The sequence below is a fragment of the Acromyrmex echinatior genome, chromosome 6, assembly GCF_024713525.1.
Source record: "Acromyrmex echinatior isolate Ae372 chromosome 6, ASM2471352v2, whole genome shotgun sequence".
NCBI lineage: Eukaryota > Metazoa > Arthropoda > Insecta > Hymenoptera > Formicidae > Acromyrmex > Acromyrmex echinatior.
In genome coordinates, this window is record NC_141857.1 from 2329527 (window position 1) to 2350631 (window position 21105).

Below are 21105 nucleotides of genomic sequence, written 5' to 3' on the forward strand. Positions count from 1 at the left end.
CGTGCATACATTCTGAGACGTTTCAATTAACGAATTTCGCGGAACCATCATGTTCCAATCTTCTCACTGAATTTTCTTTTTAGACTTGATACTCTCTCACGCCGAGAGATGTATCCGCCAAATCCATTTAGTAATAATTATCGGGAATAATTTAGAAATGGATCTTGTCGGATCTTGTCTTTTAATTTTGAACAAATGTCAGGAAAATTACTGACTTGCGAGAAGAACGATTCTTTATTATTTCCATCATTTGATATTATAAGTGATGTAACTCGTTTATTAATAGTTGTCAGAAATTATATCTACGTTAATGTCTATTTAAATGTAGGTTGTGAAATTATATGAAAACGTTGCAAATATCAAATTTTTATTTAATTTGTATTTACATAACCTAAGGAAATGAGATACAAAATTGATATCTCATGTTGTACACAGTAAAAACATTTTGTATTAGAAAGTACACTTAAGTTTTTGTTAAAATTTTGTGTCGAATTTTTAGTACATCTGAGTATTAATTTAACATGATTATGTTACTTGAATATTTTGTATTAAATTAATATTCAACGTTTTTCTTTTTTTTTCTTAGTGCTAACATATAGATACAATAATTTATCAGTAAGTGAACTAATTACGTAAAAATAATATTTTTAGAAATAAGTATTCTAAAATAAATGAATTAAATGTGTTCATTTAACATATTATAAATGTTAATTTTAATGAAGAAATATGATTGTTTATAAATATGTCAGTGCTACGTTTTTTTTTGTATTAATTTTTATATGTTATTTATGTTACTTTCTAACATATTCAATTTGTGTTAATTTGACACAAAAATTAAAATGGACCGTTTAGAACATGTAAAACATGTTAAATTCATAACATAAATCTTCCCACTATGTGTGCATTGTCCAAAAGTAGAAAATATAGACATAAACAATTCTAGAGGAAATTTCTCTCATAGAGAGAGAGGTTTCAAGAATATTCATTTAGACTTAAATGACTTTATAGCCTTTTAAAATCACGTACGCCAGAAATCAGACTTTATCGAATATAATTGAGACGTATCGTACCTTGTGGCGAGATTTTCGAAATTTATTTTCAGCATCAGCGATACAACGTGATAAATGAGTTCGTGTATTACAACCAAATACTCGATCTAGATACAAGCTTTCCCTTCGCGTTAGCCAGTGCGTGATCGTATACTCGCATGTATTCTCTGTGTCGTGTGTGCGACATGACGCATTATATATGTTGCACAACGTTGGTCGAAAGTCCAAAATCGCTGTTTTTATCTTTTACATTTGCAAAAGCTCATAAATATCTATTAAGTTACCCACAGTGTACGTAGAGTTTCGTTTTACAATCTCATAACGCATGCCTGTGTTGCTTGGAAAGATATAGTGCGTATTTTTATTTTTGTTGGTGCGTGGCGTGTGCGTGTGCATGTGCGTGTGTTTGTAGATATATATCATCCGTTAATCTACAATGGCATCAATGATAGTCCAAAATTCATATGCCCGTAATTTGTTGTGTTCGAGATATCGCTTAAAAGAATGTTATCGAGTGCATTTCCGATTACTGAGGGAATCGACTGGAGACTTTAATGTTTTGCTTAATGTTTCCAGGATTTATTTATTTCCAGGATTTGTCTCATTATATAAAAATCTACTTCAGAGAGAAAATAAAGATGTCTTCATAAATTCTTTCCAAATACAGTCCCATTGGTATTCAACAGCACTTGGCCGTAATTAAATTCTTAGTAACACCGCTGGGTGTATTTAACAACATCGAAATTGCGTTCATAAATTCACCATGAAGAATCCAAAGTTGTTTGGCATTTTATCCTCGCAATTCGTGTGAATTGGACGGATTCGGTAAACGGATACCAGGCGAATCTCCTTCGTTCATCGCTATAGTCTCGCGATTATCTTCGTTTTCCTGCCATAGATCTCGCCGTGACGGCCGTCCCGTTATCTCTGTGATGCTCTGTTATCTTGTATCATCTAGCCACAGCGTATCGCTTTAAAGGTTACGGGCGAAGCGGGTGCGCGCTTTTAACGTTATGAACCTACGGCTAGATGCTATCGTTGCTACTGTGATTACTATTACGATCATTGCGCTACCGTAACTACCGCGGCGAATTGTTTTTATCGGTAAACGCTGCCGCCGATTTGCCACCGCGAAACAAATCCGCTTCGCACCGCGATAAAATAGCCATACCGAGAGAGCAAGCACCCTTTCGATCAACCGCCATAACTTACACTTTGTACAAAATACAAGCTGCAATTTCTACAAGTATTATTACAAGTAAAAATTATTCATTGTTTTATATATACAGAGAAAAATGTTCTGATTAAACCAAGAAAAACTCAACCACAATGGCATTTTGGGGAGGCCAAATAGAATTTCTGGTTATCAGAAAATGATTATGATAACACTGAAAAAAAAAGATTGGCTGCTGCAGCCAATTAAAAATGCTATGTCACTTTCAGTGCAGAAATTCTGTCTCACCAAAATGCCATTCTGGTTTAAGTCTTTTTCTTGGTTTAACCAGAATTTTAACCAGATTTTTCTTAGTGTACATATTATGATAATTATGGAAACATTACGTAAGTCACACAACATTACCATTAAACGACAGTGTGTTTAAATAGCTAGAAATTTTTATTACCATCGTCTTGAGTATGCAAATGAGCAATAAAACGACGATGTGGTAACACAGCAAAAAAAGAATGTTGAAAAAGAATCCATGTTGCAATTGCAAAGTTAAACAACAAATTTCTCTCTGTCCCGTTTATTTTAATTTTCGCATCACGTAACCTATTTCTCGATCATTATGGTAATGTTGCATTTACGGCACACAAATTATCATTGACACGCGCGTTAAAGAATACAGATGGAATCCGATGATAGGAGGAGGTTCCAAACAGAAGCGCATTCACAGGAGAAAGAGAAACAACTACGATCGTTATATGACAACGCGAGCGTGCGAGACGACGTTTGCTGTCCTTCGCCTCGATCCCGTGATTTCCTCCTCATCTCCTCTAGAGTATACCCTTCTCGTTCCTGCGAAAGACGTGGAACCGTATTATGTATTATATTTACTCACGTCTCTGACGCCAAGCTGACAAATGCCCATTGAAACCTCGCATCGAAGCTTTCCTGGAGCCGTTTTGCGCGAGCGAGAGGACGAAGGATGAGGGAACGAGGACAGGCGAAATCGGGGTGAAGGAACGGTGCACAGCACAGGCCGAAGGCAAAACAATTGATGATAGCAAGCCGTCACGAATATACCAAAGCCCGACGGAGACGTCCTCGTCCACGTGCGCCGTCTTTGTAGGGTGTCTCACGACCGTGAACGGGCCATGACCCCGGCCGAGACGCTCGGCTGCGAGAAAAAGATTCGCCCGATGGATATCTTAATGCCGCTGTGTGTATGCGTGTTTGGTATGTCGCGGTTCATCGCAGACTCGAATCGAAGCCGCGCGGATCGCGCGCCGCGTCGGTATGGAAATGCAGTCTCGGGACTCTCGGGTAGGGTCACGGAGCTTCTCGGCGATGACTCGAATCGAGGCGCTTAGAGCGCTCGAGGAATGCAAAACGCAGCCCAAGAGCCCCGCGGAGAAAATAGGAGAGAAGGAGGAGACGAAGAGAGAAGCGAGAAACAAGGAGATGAAAGCGAGGAGAAGAGATGCCTGTTTTGCAAAGCCGGGCGTCGCGAGAGAGGTTTCCTCAGTCTGACGATTAAGGAAACCGCTCGGGACGTCATAGTGCCGTTGCGATCTCCAACGTGGTCGACGAACGTTACGGTGTAATCGTGGATATGGAAATGCACTCGCGGGATGTTACGGTACCTCGTCGGAATCATGCCTCGGAGTGGGAGTCTTCGAGGGTTGGTGATATGTGAGTCGGGGACGCTACGAAGTCGAAGACATGATACACGACGTTGCCGCCCGGGTCGAAACAGTTAGTCCTTTGGGGTCCGATAGTCTCATCGTCAAAAGAAATCGTGCTGTTTCGAGTTCTCCCGGTTCGTAGCGGCGCGGTATCATCGATCGAAAAAGGATATTTCATACAGGTAGTCCCGCAGCATCCTTTTGAAATCTCGGCCTGTACCGATCCCGGTCAGTCTTCTTCAGACAGAACTTTATTCAAAGGCTAACTTCACGAGAGCGGCTCGCAAATGCGAAAGCGACGGTGCCCCGAAGGGGTTAAATATCGCGCCGCGTTCATGTTTTCGGTACGCCGCGTACGATTTATCCGCGATCGCTCTCTCACTCCGCCATACACATAAGCGCGATTCTTATCATGGCCGCGCGTAGTTGATTTTTTCCTATCTATCACCCGCGGTTTTAAACTCTTTTTCAAACCACCGCCGCTCCCGAATGCGTTATTATCGCTACGATCTCGATCAGATTACCGCTGTTCTTGATCTTACAGCGTGCGCTCTCTCCATTCTCTACGTTCGTTCTTTCCTCTCCTTTTCTTTCCGTCGCTATTTCTCATCTCTCTCTCGCTCTCCTTCATCCGTTCTATCTTCTCTCGCAGGCAGACTGAAAATCGGCACGGGACTTAAAGTGCCGGCACGGCCGAACACGCGCTCGAACGAATCGATGAAAAATAACACTTGTCCCGATCCGGCTGCCAAGATCGTAAACGCACCGCGAATATATAGCGTGTAGGAAAGCGCTGGTCCTCATGGATCTATACCTATGGCAAGACAGAGAGTGTATATAACGCAGGGTGTATATTCCAGCACCCTGTTCATGGGTTATACATAGCTGTAGTGAGAGCGAGCGGGAAAGAGTAGAGTAAGCGAACTTGGTCTCGGCAACGCGGCACGCGGCTTGGTTTATAACCGCGCGTCCGATGACAATGTCCATGCGGCTTTAAATCTCCTCCTTTTGCCCCCATCATCGCGCGAGCCTGGTCGCGGCGGTTCCCTTTTTCATCCTCCTTTTTTACCTTTGCATTATATCATATTCCATTCCTTCCGTCGTACGTTCCCGAGTGTTGCATCGCGGCTACGTTCCGCCCTCTTCGCTTTTACCCCTTTTTTCCTTTTTTTCTTCATCTGTGTCGACCTTCTATTTCTTTTACCGTCCCTTTGCTCTTACTTTATGCGTGCCGGTGTCCCTTCCTCGACGCGGAGAAAGTACGCGTATAACTCGCGACGCAAGCAGCCACGAGGATGCGCTGACATGGAGAACGAATGTTTATATACTGATAACTGACAGTATTCCAGCGCGGAAAGCTAGTACCGATCTGGTCGGTGAAATTCTTGGAGTATCTTCGATTAATCTAATTTTCGAAACTGAATTGGACTCGCTTTTTGTCATCATAAGTATTGAAAAAAAGTACGACGTTTTATCGTTCCAGAAATATTACGTCTTTACTGCTATTAAATCTTTATATATTACGCCATATATTACACTTTCTTTAAGTTATTTCTCACGCCGGTCTTATCGCTGAGGAATAATTTCTAACTGCATCTCATTTCTCACCTGATTATAGTTTATGTGTAAAATATACCGTACGATGATAATTTGAAATATTGCGGGATATCACGCGATAAATGTGTTTTGAAAAAATTCGAACCGAAGGGGTTAAAACGACTTGACATTGCGAGCGACAGTCAACGTTCTACGATCCACCTCGGTCACGAAGGAGGTCGACGAAGAGCTCCCGTCTTAGTCGGCTAAACCGGACGATCGCGACGGCTTTCCAGGAAAATCGGATTTCTTCCATGCCGTGAATCACTCTTCCGCTCGTGGGAGATGTCCCTTCGTTCACCCTTCGCGTCGTTTTGGCGACGAGGCTCGGTTGCGTAGCGCTTTACGATCACGACCCGTTAATTCAACGATCCTGAGGCAGTGCTTGGCGAAGAGATTTACGATGGTACTTTGGAGTTTTGCTCTGCATGCGGATATGCCTACGAAGTCAAGCTCGTTGTCTCTCTTACTCCTTTATCAAACCTCTTCACCGGCACCTTCCATCGATCGTGACATGTCTTCCTTCTCTTCTATCCCGCTTCACGCGCCCTACGACGCTCGTTGTGCGAAATCGACGGTCTCCTCACTCTAGTATGACAAATGTTATCCCCGACAGTAAATGTCGCTAGTTTAGGTGCGATGATTCACAGCCCCATGGGCATAAGCCGGTGCGAGCTCTTCCGAAGAGACTCGAGGCTTACTTTATTTGCGGCTTAATTTTATGTGCTCCTCCGCTCAAGGAACCCTCTCTCGTTTCGTATCTGGACTCGTGGCTCGCGCCTGTTTCTCTTGGTGTAAGATTTTGCAGCTGGAGGTTCGTTCGCACAGATCACGTCGTCAGCGTCATGTTGGCCGATGACACGCGGTCGTACGGTGAACCCGAAGAATTCGATGCACTGTATGACACATGCGAGAGGAACGAACGTTTCATCGACGATGTGTTTCCTCACCGCGCCCGGGGTCGTCGATGCCGTGGTTTATTACCGTGAAATTGACAAGCGGACTTGGCGAAGCATCCGTTAATAATACGACGCAAGTATGTGCATCATTGAACGGCTGAACATTATCGTGGATCTCTTTAACGTTTAATTGCTTCCGCGAAACTTCTTTTTTCCACATACAACTCCATGCCTAGTTAATTTTTCTTTAACAAAAGTCATCGAGACGTCAATAATTTTTTTATTATAATTATTAGAAGGAAATTGTCGGACTAAAATTTAAAAATAAATATGCAATTTTAGTAACAATCGTATTATTGATTTTGACAAAATTTTTATTTGATATTTAGTTACAAGAATATTTTTAATGCTGAATATTAAAATAAAAATTAATTAAAACAGTTAACAAAAACGGTGTTTGATTAAATTTATACTTTATTTATAATTTATGGGAAAAATGCAAAGACAGTAGTGTTCAATTTTTTTATCAGAAATATCGTTGAAAGTGAATGGAGGCGACTTTATCGTGACTGAATTTCGTGACTGACAAACAAGCAATTATCTCAATGATTATGTAACTTGTATGCAATTAATGTAGAATTAGCAGATTAAGAGATGATTGGTTTTTTAATTAAATTTACCAATACGAGCTTAATTATTTTCGACCATGAGCATCTCTTTCTGTAATGAAATGAATTTCCATGTATCAGACTTTCGATATTGTACGTAAATATTAACGTTACATGTTAAATGGATAACAAAATATGCTAGCTGAATTATGATGTTTCTACCACGACAGAAATATTTCTGCTGTTATATCGCACGCTTTGACCTCCGCGAGGAAAGGAAAGGACTCGCGGAAAAAGCATCGATTGGCATGTTCACGTGCAACAAGGAGGAAAGCCGCCGCGGCTATAAAATAAGCGCATGGTTGGAATTATATGGAGGTGCGTGTCGTATTTATGATACGCGCCCAGCTAGAACTATAACTCAAGACATCTCGCGTACGTTCGAGCCGGCTGTAAATGATCACCGAGGTCAAAATCGGTTGGCGATAATTTATTTCGATAGGATTTTTTGACCGTCACGTAGGTCAATCTCGTTGACAATGATAAGCGGTCGCGAAATCTAATCAAGGAAGTGAGATAGAAAGAAGAAGGGAAAGGACATTAAAGAGAGGCTGCTCGCTGATTGGTCATTGAAGCACCGCTGACACTAAACCTCGACACGGCGCGAAAAAGAACTTTGGAATCCTCGACTGGGCCCGCACAAAGAGCCTCGAGTTAGAAACGGGTAGTCTACGTGGCATTTCACGTTAATCCGCGGATACGTCACACACGTGACTGTAATCTCATCGCGAAACGACGCGTGTATTGTGCCGTCGGCGGGCTAGAGAAATAAGTGCATTGAGGAATGCCTCGCGCTTTGAAGCATCCGCGCTTTTCAAGCGGCGTCTTAAGTGACGGATAATCAGGAACGCGATTCTCAGCGTTTCTCGCTACGGCGGAATTCTATGTCTGACGTTTACGCTGAGCTTACGTCTTTTCGGATACGTGAAACGGTTGCGTGACATACGGTATTAGACATCACCTCGTTATCCGGAGGTGTACGCCCACTGAAGTACAACGTAATGCTGCGTCGTCATGAATTCTATTTTCGCTACGAGTAACGAAAGTATATTGTGCGACGTGCAAACTTTGCTGATATTTAAACTAACGTTTATCCTTTTATATCGCTGACATATCGCTCTTTGCTTACGTTCAAATTAAATAGATAAACTAATCTTTATCTTCTATCAGACGTTTGAATTGGCATTCATTCTCTACGTAACATGGGAATGGTTAAAACTGTTGGAAATTATCTCATCGAACTGTGTCAAGATGGAACGAGGGATCCGATTGGATGTACGTTGATTGAGTACCAAGGCGACGTTGTGCTACCACTGTGCAGAACTTTCGCAGACACCAGTTTCGCGAAACTAGTTCGAGAACTTCGAGCACGAAGTACGTCTCGAAGACGTACAAAAGGCTGAAACTAGTAATACAATCCTATCTCGCACTTCGCCTTAATTATATGACACACACTCTTAAGTGACAATTGAATTGTCGAAAGCTTGACGCTTCTCGCGACTGAATACTGAGACGAGAGCCGACAAGTGTGGCCCGCAGAATTGGCAAACGCCTCACACGTGACAATTTTAGTTCTACATTTTTCTCCTGTAGATATTATGCATGATGAAATGCCGACGCGTGACCGTCGTACGATGTCACTCCTCATGATATTTTACACGCACAATGCGAGGAATGCGACAATACCTCTTGTTTGCTAATTGGACATTGAGGCATTTTTCTCATGAGCAGCGTTTCAGCCCTATGACTAGGTAACTTTAAGTACTAATACGCGAGCACAAAACCACCCACGTTTATAGGGATACGAAATCCGACTACGTTCGTCGGTTCGCTTACGTTCGTAAGCGGACAGATCTCGAGTTATTATCTCTTCTCTCTCTGGACTCGTCGACCAAGAAAGCACCGTGAAAGATCGGATACTTCCTGCTATGTCTCGCCTTTGATGGCATGGCTAGTCTTCGCGCTAAAGTTATCGAACGATTCAATATCTCGCTGATACCTCGCCTAAGCCGGCTCTAATCGCAATCACGCGTGAGCGTCCGAAGGAACCGATGAGCCATCGTCACTGAAGCTAATTGAAAATGCGGAGACTTCAAACCGTCGCCTATTATCCTCGCAAGAGGATATTGCACCATCCGCTATGCGCGAAGAAGGAATTAAAATCGGAGGCAAAACGTTGTGTATAATTGGATAGGTATTCAGTGAAATAAAAATTAGAAATAATACAGTTGCTTCCGAAACGATTTATTATATACAGAATTTACAGGAATAACAATAAGAAATAATTTATATAAATTATACAGATTTTCTAATCTTAATGTTAATGTTATATATTGAATAATCGCAATGGCATGGTCGAAATACTAAAAATCCGTTACAGTCTTTGCCCTCGTAGACGAGCGTACGCTTTGTGCGAGTTATACAATGGCTATTTCCTTACGTGGAATGCCAGGACGAACCGCGTAGACGACGCATGATTACAATACACATCGTTGGGCCACCTTCCATGAGTGCAGCATAACGAAACGTCACAAAGACTGTGATTATAATTGATTATAATGACAATATTCTGTAAAAGTCAGGAGGGAAGAAATATAATACTTTATATGGAGATCTGATTTTATTCAAAGATCTAAATATGGATGATGTGAATATTTTATTCTATTATCATATTCATTATCGGATAAGTGTCGCAAATGTTAGAAATGTAAATGTACTTAGTTTCTCCTAAATGTGATCATTGTTTTATAATTACGCTTAGAAAATTAGGTATATTATAACTATTTTAGTTAAATAATTTTCCAAGTTGTGTAATACTTTAATAAGACATTATAAAGTACCTAGTTTTCCAAGCGTGATTATAATACAGTGCTTGGAGAGAAAATTAGTTATATTATAATGACTTATTAAAGTATTATAACTTAGAAAATTATTTAATTAAAATTAAAGTTACAGGAATAGTTATTAGAAATGCTCAACATTTTAGATATAGAAATTTAGATATTTCAATTGCTTAAAAATGTCTATATATAAATCTCATAGTTTCTTTTATACATGCATATATCTGTCAGGCATAATGATTTGAAAAGTAACAATTGAAGATGAATGCAATAACATTTTCCTTTTCGAAATAAAATGACGGTCAGACAACAAGAATCAGAGTGAATGCAAATCATTCGGCGTTGCTGCCTTCTTTTTGACCGCCATATAAGAACGAGCGCATTGTTCTTCTCTGAGGTGTTATTACCACCCATGGCAGGCATGGCTCAGGAGGAGGCGAATTAACAATAAATAATAATGATAATAAAATGTCGGGGAATGCTGTAGCCTCATTATTAACCTAAGTATTGATTGTGAGACCGGGACTGGTGATCACAAACGATAAGGCTCCTCACTCGCTTATTTCTTCCTGGAAGGGTTCTCGTATTCTGCACGCGGGTGATTCTCTTATGATATTCCCTTAGGGCCTGGCTAGGGCCAGCTATCCAACAGTGGCTCCGACAGAACGAAATCTCGATTCCTCTACGTCAAGCCGCGCAGTCGGGGTTAACTTGGCGACCTGCCGCCACCTTTCTTCAGCTTTATTAATACTCGGTAGGTGGCCACCGGGACAATAATCGCCCGTGATTACCGTCGAAGACCTTGGAAATAATGCCGCATTATAGTGATACACAACGGAAAAGAATCCCGCCTTACGTAATATCCTAGAGAAACGGGAACGTAATTTTCCGTTATGGCATGGAGGCACGACAGGAATACTCGTGAGAGGTTTCGAATGGCAAATGAAACGTTTCGTTGTTGAAGGAATACGTCATAAAATGTGACGACGTTAAGCTTAGTCACGCCGGGAACAGAAGTGAATCTCGTAAAAATATTGTATTTTAATACTTTTATTCATCATTTTGTTAATTTTTAAAACAATTAACGTTATTGTCTGTGTATATATGTAGGCTTTAAATTTTTGTATTAAATTGATTGCTTATACAGTTTATTGGATAGAATGTAGATTGTTTTTTTTTTTGTATATGCTCGGTGATTGTGACGAATAATAGAATTGTAATAATAGGCGATTCTAACGATCGATTTTCCACGCTGTCAGATCACGAATGATTCTCCTCATGTGCAATAAAGCGTGCAAATGTCTGGTTCCGTCCGATGTTTCGGCAGCTCCCTTTTCAGACGTCTTTTCGTCGTCGTGCGCCTTTCTTTCGCGAATCCCCTTCCCCGAGGTAACCAGGAATAAGAAAGTGCGTTGGACCGGACGAGACAGTACAAGAGAACAAATTCGTACGACAAAGACAGAGATAAGGAAAGAGAGAGAGAGAGAGAGAGAGAGAGGGAGGGAGAGGAGAGGAGAGGAGAGCAAAGAAGCGCGAGGCAGAGAGGAAGATGGATAAAGAGAGGACGAAAGGCGTTCGAATGAGAGGTCTCGAAAGAAACCAATTGGAGTCGAAGGGTTTAAAAAAGAAGGACGCGCCGAGGAAGAACGGGCTGATAGAAAAGAAGGAGCGGCGAAGGAAGAGGTGATAAATGGGAATGAGGATTGCTTGGCAAAGTGCGAATGGCCCGCGAGCGAGGATATAGATGGTAGGATGGATGGATGGACCGGCGGGAGCGTATGGACGGACGGGCATTGCATCGGACACCGCCGCTGCGTTGCGTCTGCACGAAATCCGAATGTATTCAACGTGCAGCGAGGTTTCTTTTTATCCCTTCTCTGTCTCTTCTGAGACGGGCTAATCCTCCCACCTGTGCGTTTTTACTACCGCACTTGCCTTTTCATACGCGCCTTCTCCTCGCATCATCCCACAGAGCAGCCAGTCGAGGCTTTTGAGCTGCTGGGGGTTTATTTGTGCTGAGTGTTCGCTGTCTACGAGGCTGATTTTCCAAGTGGCTGTTGGAAATCGTGAATGTAATCTTTAATCGAGCTGTATGCACAGTCGATTATATCGTTTATTTCGTGAGAATGATCTGAATAATATTTCAAGAAACAGATTTTCAACATAATTCATTCTATTCCAATGCTTATATTTATTTAAGATATCGACTGGAATTATATTTTAAAATAGATCACTATTTATACTGTCAAAAGAGATTATCATTACTTTGGAATATTTTACCAAATCTTTTGTTTATGCGAAAAGTTACATACTATAAAGATAGCAAGAGAATGGTAGAAAAATATAATCATGCATCATTTTAAATACTTAAACAAGACGACAGGTTGTCGGTGTGGCTATTAAAAACGTACTCGGAAATTTATGTTAATCTTCGAGCGAGATGGTATGCGTTATATTTAAATATCTACAGCCTCGCGCTCTCTCGCAACAAATACGGTACATTAATAAAACGTGGACGTCTTACTTGTCGCGTGAACGCGAGGCACCGGCGAAATATCATGCTTCGGGCAATCTGCATACGTTTAAGGCGTCCACACCCGAGTTGTCAGAGGCGGTGCGCGCCAACATACCCCGAGTAAATCGACGGCCATTCAGTACCACGCGAGGGGCCCGATGTCCGACATAATCGATTCCTTTATTCGTGTGTGCGGGAAACAAATGGCCGACGCCATTCAGACATAAAGTAGCCCGTGGCCGCAAAATGGCTTCTCCTTCGGTCGAGATGCAACTGTCGAAGGATATTAAAATTATGTAAAACGCGGAAGACCACCTCGTGCATTGGCACGCAAACAAGATCCTGCAAAGAGGAGGAGGGAATAGGGGTGGGATCCGCGAAAGGGGACCTTCGAAATTGCTTCGTTACCTTAACGAAGCGACTTTTCAACCTTGACATCATTAGCCGATTGTTCGTCTAAATCCAACCGAGTACTCGCTCGGATATTTATCTTCCTGGCGCAAGATGTATCGGCCGACCAGGCCGTATAGTAGGCCTTGCGTCTATCATCTGGTGCCGCGACAGAGAGATAGATAGAGGCGGAGGAGGTGGACGCGCGGGAGAAAGAAGCCACCGGTGAGAGAAGAGAGCGGGCAAAGAGAAGAGAGCTTCTCGAATAGAAACGGGCGGGATTCCCCTCCTCGGTTCGTTCATCGATCCGAGATTCTGTGGATGCGCTCTCGCTCACCGGAGCGAGATACAACCGCGAGCGTTGATTGGTAAAACGAATAATCGAGCGAGCCGGGCAATAAGAGACGTATTTATATCTCTCAGGGACGAACGAGAAGACGGACGAGAAGATGGACAGACGAACTGACTGACGGACGAACGGAGGAGCGGCCGGGAAGAGAAGACTACGCCACGAGTACTAATGAATCCGATTGTTCCCCGTGAATCGAATTGTTAATGAATTATGTCGTTACCTTCATGCACCTCCATTCTAAAGCGATATATACGTGCGTTACTTTCGCGTACCTGTGTATGAGAGCGTGTCGACGTCCCTCGTATCAGTCTCTGTCGGCTGCCTTTCGATTCTCGGTGATCGCACTTTATTTCGTTTGTCTGTCTATTTTCCTATCTTGGAAATCGGTTCGTTTGAAACAATGTAACCAGGATCTTGTCGATTGCAAATAATATCTGTTCGGTGATCGATCAATATGTGTGTCGTATATATGAATTTACGTTGAATCGTGTCATGTGAATGGACGATTTTCATGTCAACAAAAATACTTATATCTGCTATTCGATCAAGCTTCACAATAAGAGAAAAAAAACATCTTAAAATACACATAGGTCTTTAACAATTTACAAGTAAATAAATTTACGTTGTGGCATGAACACTTGACAAGTTTAATATGAGCAAAGCTTCCTGCTTACTGCTCCCAATGAGGAACTCATTACGAACCGTCGCTAAAATACGAGATTAATTAATGACGGTCGTCGTGATGCACATTAGACCTCGAGCAGGAAGCAGAACTTTGAAAAGCCGCTCATGAAGCTTGCGATTTAGAAGCGACTTGACGGGCACAATGGAAGTCGAGCTCCGCAAGTCGTCGTCGCAAGTCGCAGAAGATGTTCCCTCTGACGAAGAATCCCACGTGGCCAACGGGAGCTCACGAAGGCAGTTTGTAATTAAAGAAACGGTATATATACATCGATAGAGGCTCGAGATACAGCACGAGTGCGAGAGACGTAAGAGGTAGGTGAGGCTCTCCATTCGGGAGAGCCGAATTTAAACGAACGTCTTGAGGTGGTTCACGCAATTCCTGTCGACATCATCGATGCGTGGTCGAAGGTACTTAAGACGGACAATGCCGATCGTTCAACGGCTCCGCAGAAAGGGCCAATCCGATCTAATCTCCGCAGATCTTCTATTGGACCATCGGTCCGTTCGGACGAACAGCTTTCGCCGCATAGCTGATCGAGTTTCGAGATCTCGTCTTCTGGTTGGACGAAAGGAGCCATTGTCAGCGAGAAAAAGCGTTGAATTTTTTTATCGCGGCATGTATGTAGTTATTAACTTTATCCATTTCTGGCACAGATAAGTATCGCTCTTCTTCCAAGCATGTCACGACGTCTCGAACTTTTATTGTGTCATATGCCTCTGCTCGTTATATTGAATATTGGAAAAGAATCACAGCTCGAGTGATAGAAACGTGACAATCCTACTGTACAATGCGACACGTTTATCTATTTATTATTTGATACACAGATGCGATCAATCAATACTGCACAAAGATATAACTGTTTATATAAAGCGATTTATTGGATTAATAAGAAACGGATTTTTCATTTAAAGCCCCTGCGTTTTCTTAAATTTTTTTAAGAAAATTGTTTTATTATAAGGGGAATGAGGATATTTTACTCGACAATCTTCATAATAAATTTCAGTGACTTCATTTTTCCAACTTGATAAATCTTACTCGCACGATTATAGAAACGCTTTTAGATTGCTAGATTTGAGCGTGAAACGAGTTATTGCCATAGAACACGTCAAGTTCCTTGACTTTTCGGCGCACGTGAGGGGACTAATCCCAGCTTAAGACCGGCTTACCGCAGGCATAAAGTCGTTGCAGGTCGCGTCCATCTTGGCACAGTAGCATTGGCCGTCGCATTCAGGTTTCGTCGACTCTTAACCCCGTTGTTGTGTCATATCGCGATAGAGTCGTAAAAAGCGAGCTAGGCGATGGCGACCGGCTGACCACTTACACATAGCGGAGTGTGTAAAGAGACCGTCGGACAAGAATGTGGAATGAAGTTTAACTTTACGATCAAGTATATATCACCCTCGCGCGTAGCTCAGAAACCGATTAGTGGGCAATAACTTAATTCATGGATTCGAGACCCGCTCGGGTGCATCGCCTTTTTGTTCCCTGCGGGATTCGTGCCGCGTATAAGTTTACGTAGCGCGCCGCATTTAGAGAGTAATTTATGACGCCCGCGCGGCTAGTTGTTCCGTCATATTTTACCGGTCGAAAGTACGCTTGAATTATGATTAGCAAACTTGGATTGCTATTTCACGCGAGACGACGCCGGCTGCCTTTTAATCGAAACGCATCGGTGCGTCCGTTTTTGAGCGCGCTTTAATTGCAGGTCCGAGAGGATCGGTTAACGTAGTTATACGATTTCCAATTTGCTTCCGATCTCTCCACACTTGACGAATATTTCCTCGGTCGAATAACGCCGCGAAGGGAGCGCATCGAAGCCTCTCGCTTCGGCAAATTGATACTTTGGATTTCTTGCACGGTCATCCGCGAGACAAGTGATAATTATAATTATCTACCGACGATATTATGGGCATCTCTCACTGTTCGTCGTACTCGCGCTTATAATAAAGTTAATGATTCAATTTTGATAACGACTTGTCTTACTCAGTAGCAGATACAAAAGCAGCTTCCTCGTATTTCCCAAAGTACCCTCGTGGATGATAATTTGTTTTTCCCTATATTTGAAGAAAGTCATATATCAAGTATCGTAAAAAAAATGTGATAATTCAACGACCAACGAGATCTACATCGTAAAAATTCAAATGATCAAATGACGTCAAAATGATGAATTCTTAGATTATCTTGAGTGGCCTTAAAAGTGCAGTTTACTTGGTCGTTATATCGAGGCATACTTTGTTAATAGAATTATAACCGTGATATTAAAAATTCTGTGTATGTCGGAAACGTCAGGAAACAGCACGACGAATAATTTATGCTCTCGAAACTCAAATTATACACGCAGTGAGAATGGAAACGTTTAATGTGCAATATGTAACTACGTTACACGATCACATTGCGGAACATGCCTCGAGGATACCACTGAGATATTTTCGTACATTCACTCTACGTTGCATCCGGCACCGGATACAAGAGATGCGCTTGGATATCAGAACCTTGCTACATTGCTAGGAACATGGCTCGATATTAATACAACACGTTCCGAACGTACAGCCGAATCAATATCTTATATATACTCTATTTGAACATTGGCATTCTGAACGTAAAATAAAATCAGAATATAACCAATGAAATCAAAAGGTTTGAATTTACTCAACATATAACAAATTATTAATATTAACATATAATAAGAAAGTATTAAAAGTTCGAGAATGGATAAATATCTTTTCTTATTTTAACTTTCTTTTAAATAGGAATTATTTTTTGATACAATACTTTTATACGTATAAGAAGTTAAAGAAAAATGAGAGAGAGATTAAATCATCCCATTTCTTGGCGACAATTTAATTTCCTGAAATTACAATTGTGTCTTGATTTATTAAAATTATACAATCTCGCTTTCTCTCGGATATAAAAATCCAGAATGAGGTAATAATATTTAATAAGTGCATATTATTTTACATAAATGATTTTTTTTATTAAGAAAAGATTTTTTTCTTAAAAACTTGTTTCAAAAGATTTATAAATTAAATCGCTCGTTATCTTGTACGTATATTTAATTAATTATGACTAATAATGACTAACAGTTCGTAAGTATATTGCGACAACAATTATTCGCCAAGGCGAATATTTAAATACTTGTTGAAGATATAAATTGAAGCAAACGTGAAATGTAATTTGTTTCTTTAAAGTAATTTATTACTTTATTGCAGTATTCATATGAGTAATCTTTTTAACAACATTCATGTTTAAATACGTAAATTGATTGATTGATATGTCGCACTATAAATTTTTTTCGTAATTTAAATGTAACTTTTCTCCTTTCGGGTCGAGAGCAAAGTGGTGCTTAATGAAACAGCGTAATTTGTTTAATGAAAAGTCAGTACAACAATTGTTTATTAATCTTTAGAGAGTCTATTTTTTAAATTTTACAGCTTTTCCTGAATAAGATTTGTTATAACTTATTATTTTTTTCATTATTTTCCTCAAAGTATATGATACGCTGTTTCAAGATTTCAACGTTATTGTACATACGTTATATAATTTTCTCATCTTGTTAATAATTAGTTTGGTACACGAGAAATAGAACATTATCTAGTGTACCAATATTTTATAACACGATGAATATTTCGTTAACGACGACGAGTTGATGTTTGCCGTTTGATACACATTTTTTGTGTACAGCGTGTTTACATTGTGTCATCTTATTATCGTTTACGCGACGGTACTCGAACTGATAAGTAGCGGCAACAACCGCTTTGTGTATTTTCGCATTATTTTTTTAAATATGCTATCACGATACTGTTTTTAATCACTTATGCTGTACAATATGAAACAAGTCATCTTCGTTTAATGTCTTCATATAATATGGCGACATATTTAATTAGTATGTAAAGGTTCTTCTAATTAAATATTATATCAATTAAATTACAAGAAAATAATATTCTGATTTTTTTAAGTACACATATCACAAATTTAAATAAAGTGATAGCATAAAATATTTGCAATCACATTTATTTAATTGAAATTGCTTATCATTAAAATATGTTTCTCATAACGTACCGTCAATTGTACTTTAACTTATCCACCCATATTACTCTTTTTGCAATTATTTATTATATATGACTGCAAATATTTATCGAGGAGATTTCGCATAATTGCGTATAATTTGTTATTCGATATTTGCAACCGCGAACGGCTTGTACTTTGGAATCGATCCTTTGCGTACACGCGCTCGCGCACTTCTCGCTAGAGAAGTTTAATATATGAAATAAAGCCGACGTGCAAACGAGAAAAGATCGAATACGGGTGGAATTTACGGCGAGCAAGATGCGTTTTGCACATACCGAGTGGTACCGAGGCGCACGAGGTTGGATGTGTCGGCTTTTCATACACGCCTTCGCGCGATGAGCGAACAAGAGAGGGATGGTGCCATGCGTCCCGCCTTGAACGTGGGAGATGTTCAGGTAGTCCCCCGACGCGCGAATACGTTAGGCAGATTACGTATTATGATGCCCTATTGTATACAAATACGAATACCTACCGTGCGCTGCATGGGCATAGACACCGAGATAGCTTTGTCTCGCGGAAATGCACCACCGGCGTTGCGCGAATGGCCTCCGGGGTTTCTATTTTACTCCAAAGCTGGTCAAGAAATCCGCAGAATCCGTTGAGAAATTTGTACGAGAAGACTTTCTCTCGCGATGAAGAAAATAAAAAAAAAGAACGCGAATAAGTGGAAAACGTCATATTCAAGTCAAGGTGGATCTTCTTGCTTAATAATATTTTTTGTAAATTTATATAATTTCCAATTCAAGCAAAGTGATGATAAAAAAAAATGAAAGGCTTATTTATTAAATCCATTTATCTCTATATTAATCTTTAAATTAAATATAGTTAATAATAGTTAGTATTAAAAAAGTATATTATTTATCTACATTTTATTGTAGAACAATAAATATTTAAATTATAGATCATTTGGATATATCATTAATTAAAACTATTTTTCCATTCTATGTAAGAGACGCGATAACTTACTACATATTTGTAGTAAAGTTACATAATTTATTTAACTGCTTCATCCCTAAATAAATTGCATCTTCCTATATCAAAAATACATACAGCTTCATCATACTTGATTATGTAGTAATATATGGAATATCAATTTCAGCCTATAATAAAAACTATGCTTTCATTATAAATATCATTTCATTATAAATATCATTTCTCATCAATTAATATCGTGTACGCGCGTTAATCATCATACTGCACCGCGCAATTACACAGCTCCGGGAGATTTCTGAAAATTATATCTCTTCTTCGAATCGACCACCCCGCGCTCCTCCTATTTCTTTATTCCAGTACACGTATGATTCATGCGTAGGAACCGACCCGTAAATCATCAGAGTGCGCTACCGCTCGTTATAAACTCTCATCTTTCAACTCCTCCGTTTCTTCTTCATCGTCGACCGTTTCTCTTCGCTCGCTGCGATCCGATCGAAATTTCAAGGGAGTCGTTAAATCATCCGTGGCCCACAGTGTCGATCGGCGCATTTTTCTCTCAACCTTTCGCCTTCTTGAGCGCTATGATAGAAAAATAATTCGAGGTTAAAAAGAAAAACAGTAAATGAAAATTAATTGACGTGCATGTTTAGGAACGACATTAATATAAAATAATGTTATGAATTTGAGCAAAACATATCTAAAAAAATTTGGAAAAAATTTCCTTTTTATAGACTATTAATGTATAAACATTTCACTTGACGGCTAAGATAAAAAATTAGCGATGACAGAAAGTCAATATTGTGTGTGCACTAGTAATAAAAAAACTTTCACTTCCATTTCCTAAGGGACTCGTAAGAATGATCGGTCGATGGCGACATTTCGAGTCTCCACCCTATGACTTAATTTAATGGTGCGGAAGGCATCATTATTTTCCTAAAACTTAACGTGTTCACGATGTTTCTTCTAGTCAAGCAGAAATTCACTCAATGTAATTATTTAGAGAGCATCTTTAAAAAATTACCCAATTTATGTGCGCGTCCGCGTTTAATTTATTAACACTAATGCATATTTACTCACGATGCATTACTGTTGTTCCTTATCTTATATTTTCTTATATATTTAAAAGAAATCTCCCTTGTGTAAAAATAATCTTATAATAGATTAAAGAAACTCGCCTACGATGCCAAGATGTAACTGATAAAACCATCTTTCTCATGAAAATTCTAATGAAGATGCTTGTATTAGTTCAACGAACATATTATTACATCTCGTAATAAGTGGGTTAATCGGTTTTTGCATAACACCTATCGGGACTACACTGACGATCAGGATATCAGCGAAATTGATCTCTGATTACAACAGGAATGTTCTACACAGAGGAAGCATATATGTCGCGCGTCCAGATATTCATACCCACCCGGGACCTCACAACCCAACATCCGGTCTCTCCAGCTATCCCCCTTCGTATTTGTGTTCGTGTACAGCTACGCTACTAATAACAGTCGCTTTGCAAGTGTGAAATAATTACTTCGAATGGCATCCAAACCAGTTTCACCGCGGAGATTAGCATAAGTGATCGAAATGATCAATGGGCCTGTGGCCTTCGCGCGACTCTCTCTCTCTCTCTCTCTCTCTCTCTCCCCTCCCCCTCTCTTTTTCTTCTTTTTCGATTTCTTCACAAACTTGCGGTCATTTTGCTCGTACACATCGAGCGCATATTATTCTCGCTTCCTAGCTGTAGGTAGAAGGAGGATACCATCTCTTAAGGTGGGTGACTTACTGTGGCCCTTTTACACATAATGTACATACTCGCATACGTACTCACGCGGATCGTTAATACAACTAACAGGATTTACGATTGCGAAGTACGTGCCGCGGTCGTCGCACCACCGATCGTCATCATCCACTCACTTGAGACTCCCCGAGGATACTTTCTCCCCGCCGTAGATGCTTATAATTATTCTTCCCGCGAGTTCGCGGGGCGTTTTTCTCGTGACGACCCCCCGTAGATTATCCGGGTTGCATTTCGTGCCTGTGAGTAATGTGGGAAAGTCTGCCAGTCTCGATGATCTCAATTTTTAGGAGCATCTATGCGCCGTGCCCATGTTTTAAAAAAATTGCTAAATCAACAGTTTATAGTTGTAAATATCAATTAAAATTAAAATTAAAATTAGAGTTTAATACACATATATATGTATGTGTATAAATATTTATTATTTAATTTTTTAAATACTATAAAAACATACTGTACATATTTGATATA

General features: G+C 40.2%; 2 long non-coding RNA genes across 2 annotated transcripts in view; one reads left to right on the forward strand and one right to left on the reverse strand.

Moving 5' to 3' along the window:
* Positions 1 to 21031, reverse strand: part of LOC147909264 (uncharacterized) — a 37818-nt gene extending 16787 nt beyond the window's left edge. The window contains exon 1 of the long non-coding RNA XR_015545323.1: positions 3110 to 21031. This is a non-coding gene — a long non-coding RNA (uncharacterized LOC147909264). The remainder of the gene's footprint in view (positions 1 to 3109) is intronic.
* The window catches only part of LOC147909263 (uncharacterized), a 148438-nt gene that overhangs the window by 56263 nt on the left and 71070 nt on the right, over positions 1 to 21105 (forward strand). The window lies entirely within an intron of this gene.